Source organism: Chenopodium album, chromosome 9, assembly GCF_948465745.1.
Source record: "Chenopodium album chromosome 9, dcCheAlbu1.1, whole genome shotgun sequence".
Taxonomy (NCBI): domain Eukaryota; kingdom Viridiplantae; phylum Streptophyta; class Magnoliopsida; order Caryophyllales; family Amaranthaceae; genus Chenopodium; species Chenopodium album.
In genome coordinates, this window is record NC_137842.1 from 18311913 (window position 1) to 18317529 (window position 5617).

A 5617-nucleotide genomic window follows, 5' to 3' on the forward strand; every position below is an offset into this window, starting at 1 on the left:
ATCTGAGAGACTTCATAATCTTCAAGTCTTGACGGCCTTCCTTGATAGAACATTCTGATACATATTTCTTGAATGCTTTGATTCAAAAGGACTTCATATTGCCTCAAGTACTTGGGATAGCTGTTCCTGTTCAAAATGTCAGTTGATATGATATAAAACCAACAAGAACCAGCTAGTCAGCTGTTTGTCATCACTCAAAACCTTAAGTGACTCAACAAATTCCCCCTTTTTGATGATGACAAACACTTTGAAGTTTCCTGCACCTGCACGTTAGTGAGAAACAGCAAAGTAAAGAAAGTTCTAATCTACACTTAAGAAGACAAGACTTTCTACTAGACTTTCTACACAAGGGATATCTTGTGTAAAAGACTTATGACACTGATGACTGACCAGGATAGCCATCTTTATTTAAAAGAAACAACTTGTTTTTGGATTTTTGGAAAAAGACACTGAAACAGTTAGTTAATCTAACTGTTCTCTCTATTTTAACTTGTTTTTGTGATTATCTGACTCAAGGAAATAAAAGACTCAATCTAATTGTCTAACAAGGCCTTTTCAGAAACTTCAACCTGCTTTTCCCCCTTTTGGCATCATTAAAAAGCATTCAAAAAATAGAATTGCACACCAAAATATCGCAAGTAAGCCAAAAATCAGTAGTTTCAACCACTGATCAATCTCAATGCTGCAGGTTAGCACAAACAGGTTATTCAATCACATGAAACAGAAAAAGCTTAAAACTGTTCAGGATTACACACCAGAAGGTTAGAAACATAATAGAAACCACACTGCATGAAAAACAGTCTAGCAGTGTGGGGGAACAGCAAATATTATGGCAGTTAATGGAAGGGGAGGGGGAGACTGAAGTGATCATTCATCATCATCTTCATCCTCTTCTTCATCCTCTGGGTTGATCTCCTCCTCGAAGTCAGAACCTTCCTCAGCTGTCTTTTCTTCTTCCTTCTTCTCCTTTTCCTCTGTCTCTTCTTCTTCTTCCTCATCAGATTCATTTTCCTCTTCTTCAGAACCCTCTCCTTTTTCAGCATCAGGACCCTTCTCACTGGAGGATTCCTCATCATCCGTCTCAATGATCCTACAGTGTGTAGAGTCAAACTGCATCCCAGACTCTGGGGGCAACAGGTGATCAATCACCCTGCAAATAGTGAGGAATTTCCTGTTGTTCATAAGCTTGTCAAGCTTCCTTTCTTCTTCAGCCAACACTAGACTGGCAGCCAACTTTATGATCCTCTCATCCTGCCTTTCCAACTTGGCAAGAAGCATTGCCACATCCTCAGGAGTGATTTCCTCCTGGTTCCCTGCATCCCTTGGGCTACTTTCTTGACCTACAAAAGTCAGCCTCTTTCCAGAGTAGTCAATCTTCTTTTGAGTGAGTATTTTCTTGGAGAACAACTGAAGACTCACCACTTCACCAGAAAAAGAAAACTTGGGATTCTGCTCCTTGATGATTTTGCAGATAAAGGAACCATAAGGCAGGGAGTTGTGGGATGAAGCATGGCAGTACAACATGTGCTCCATCATTAGAGCAGGCAGATTAACCTTAACCTTTTTCAGGATCAGATAGATCAGAACCATGTCCATGATCCTAACAGTACCTCTGCCTTGACCTTTGGGCAGAAAGACCTTCAAACACATGGAGTGAAGAACTAACATAATTGCCTCCCTAAAGTCACTAGGGGAACCAGCTTCTTCCTTCTTTCCAAACAAAAACTGAGTAACCTCCTCAGGTGTTACTCCTCCCATTAGGGGCCACCCATCACTGCTATATCTACCAAAACCATCTCTAGGTATACCCAGCAACTCAGATAAAACAGACTCAGAAACATGGACAATACTACCAGAAACAGTTGATGCCACAGACATATCAATGTTTTGCTTCAGATTAACAAAAAACTGACGAACAGGACCAACAAAAGCATCATTTAAATCATTAAACAGAGACATCCATCCTTGGAACGCAAGAAGTTCCTTAACTTGACTCAAAGCAGGAATATCAAAATATTCATTCTCAACACCACAACCAGATAACACAGTCCTAGAACTTAAAGAAGTTGCACCAGTACTGGGGTTAACAGGTTGTTTACCTTTAGCAGCCTTGGAGATACGGGAAACAGATGATGTTGCTTTCCTTTTCTCTCCTCTCTTAGACTCAGATGGTGTAGTCTCCTTCTCTTCTGAGCCCTTAATGACCTTTGAAGCAGCCCTAGTCTGCCTTTTCCTTACAGAACCAGTAGTGGTACCAGCAACCACCTTGGTCACCACTACATCTAGATCCTCCTCCATCTTCTTGTCCTCCTTCTCCTCATCCAATCCTTCATCAGCCAGTTCCTCTAACTGTTTTTCAAGTTTCTTGGCTATCTTTTTAACAGGTTCCCCCTCAGAAGGTGATTTGGGGTTTGAAGAAACGGTTTCAGTTATTTGAGTGAGGGTTTCGATGGATTTCTCTTTTGGGGCCTTTTTGGATTTGGATTTTTGTGGAGAAGGGGTTAAAGTTTTAGTCTTTGATGATGAGGCAGGTTTTTCCTTCAAGACATTCTCTTTTGAAGGAGTTTGTCTCAAGGGAACGGCCTTGATGGGTTCAGTTTCAGAGGGGATGATTTCTGGTGTTGCTTGTGAAGGAGTCTGCTCAGAGACGTTCATAAGAACATCCTTGATTGTTTCTTGAGATTTTGACGAGGGGGAACTAGCCAAACTTGCTTTGGAACCTCCTTTCCTTCCTCCTTTCCTTCCAGTTCCAGCCTTTCTCACCATTGTTGCTTGTCTAAGCTTCGAAGAATTGATCTTGTGTAGAGAGAGAAGTTGAGAATTTTTGATGAATGATGAATAATCACGGAGCAAGGAAAGGGAAGCAAATATATAGCAAGAGGAATTATAGAGACAATCAGAAATAAAATCAGAGAATCAGAAGATATTTGGAAGTTATTTTAATTTGGAAATAACTTCCATAAATGAACAACTGCCCATAATTGCAACTGTCAGAACAAATTGTCGTTGGAGGAAAATAACTACCATATTTAAAAGATTTTAAAATCAAATAAGAATAAAAAATATTTTCTCATGGTTTAATTTGAAATTAATTTCAAAATTAATCCGTTTGTATTTGCTGCTGTTTCCTCTGCTGGTAGGGTTACTGAAACAGTTGCTCATCTGTTCAATATGGCCTTCAATCCTGAAAGTGATTAGCTGCAATATTGCTCACATAGAGATAAGCAATTAACATTGAGATAATAGACAGATTGCAAAGGTATGATGCACGCACACATTTAAAGAATACTTAATTAGCCAATCATTGGGGAAAACAGCTGAGAGAGGTCTCTTAGTTTGACCTAGTCAGACCTAACATGACTCTAAACTTGCAGAAAGACTCTTTACCCAATGGCTTAGTGAAGATATCTGCAATTTGTTCTTCACTGTTGCAAAAACTCAGCTCTACAAGACCTTTCTCAACATTATCTCTTAGGAAATGATGTCTTATCTCAATATGCTTTGTCCTGGAATTCTGCACAGGATTCTTAGAAATGTTAATAGCACTTGTATTATCACATAAAATAGGTACATTTTCATAGAAAATACCAAAATCTTTCAACTGGTTCCTTATCCACAACAGCTGGGAGCAGCAAGCTGCAGCAGCTATGTATTCAGATTCTGCTGTGGATAAAGCAACAGAATTTTGTTTCTTTGATCCCCATGAAATCAAGCAGGGACCTAAGAAATGTGCCATACCAGATGTGCTCTTTCTGTCTACTAGGAATCCAGCATAATCTGCATCTGTGTATCCTAATAGTTCAATTGAACCACCTTTGGGGTACCACAAGTACAGGTCATCTGTTCCTACTAAGTATCTAAATATTCTCTTGACAGCCTTTAGGTGAGATTCTTTGGGATTGCTTTGAAAACGTGCACACAATCCCACAGAAAACACTATATCTGGCCTACTAGCTGTCAAGTAGAGAAGAGAACCAATCATACCTCTAAACAGTGTAGCTTCCACACTCTCTCCTTTATCATCACTGTCTAGCTTTGCATTTGTAGGAATTGGAGTTGCATATGATTTACTGTCTTGCAATCCATATTTCTTGATTAGTTCCTTTAGATACTTCTGTTGATGTATCATGATCCCATCAACTGTTTGCTTGATCTGCAATCCTAGGAAGAATCCTAGTTCTCCCATCATGCTCATCTCAAATTCACTTTGCATCAGATCTGCAAACTCACTACACAAAATTTGATTAGTAGCACCAAATATTATATCATCTACATATATCTGTACTACGATCAAATCAAAATTTCTGGTTTTGATAAAGAGGGTCTTATCAACCGTTCCTCTTCTATAGTCATGTTCCATCAGAAAGTTGGACAGCCTTTCATACCAAGCTCTAGGAGCTTGTTTAAGACCATAGAGCGCCTTGTCCAGCTTATATACATGATTTGGGAATTGACTATCAGCAAAGCCAGGGGGCTGCTCAACATATACTTCTTCTTTCAAATAACCATTAAGAAATGCTGTCTTAACATCCATTTGAAAGAGCTTAATGTTCTTATGAGCAGCAAAGGCAATCAAGATCCTTATTGCCTCAAGTCTAGCTACTGGGGCAAAGGTTTCATCATAATCAATGCCTTCTTGCTGATTATAACCTTGCACGACCAGTCTAGCTTTGTTTCTGACTATAGTACCCAGATCATCCAATTTGTTTCTGAAGACCCACCTGGTACCTATGACTGACCTGTTCTCAGGTCTTGGCTCAAGATGCCACACTTTATTTCTTTCAAATTGATTTAATTCATCTTGCATAGCCAAAACCCAATCAGGATCTTTTAAAGCCATCTTGTAGTCAGTTGGTTCTATATTAGATAAAAATGAGAAAAATGCACAAAAGTTTTCATAAACTGCTCTCCTAGTCTGAATGCCTTTACTGATATCACTCAGAATTTGTTCAGAAGGATGAGAAGATTTATATTTAAAAATGCTAGATCTAGGTGCATTCTCATTTAATCCATCAGAACCATCATGCATCCCTGGTTCATTTGTGCCATCGAATTGGTTTTGCGCAGATGGACCAGTATGCTGAGATGTTCCCCCTACCTCCCTTACCTGGGTGGAAAACTTGTCCTGAAAGTTTTCTGTTCCCCCTGAGGTGTTGCTTTCTCCATTTACTTGGGGGCCTTCATCTCCATCCTCATGAGTATCCACTTGTTGAGGATCTCCTTCATTGTGACCAAGTCCTTCACCAGCAGCATCTGGTGAACCAGTATGTGAACCTGGTTTTTCTAAGGAGACATCAGTTGATTCTCCTGTAAAATACAAAAGTCCTATCTCATCTAAGTCATCAACCTGCACATTCTCACAACACATATTAAATTCATCAAAGACTACATGAACACTTTCTTCAACACATAAAGTTTTCTTATTGAATACTTTATATGCCTTACTGTGAGAAGAATAACCAAGGGAAACAGCTTCATCACTTCTTGGATCAAATTTATCCAAGTTGTTCTTACCATTATTATGCACATAACACTTACAACCAAAGGTTCTGAAGTATGCTATGTTTGGTTTCCTTCCTCTAAGAAGTTCGTATGGAGTCTTCTTCATTTGAGGCCT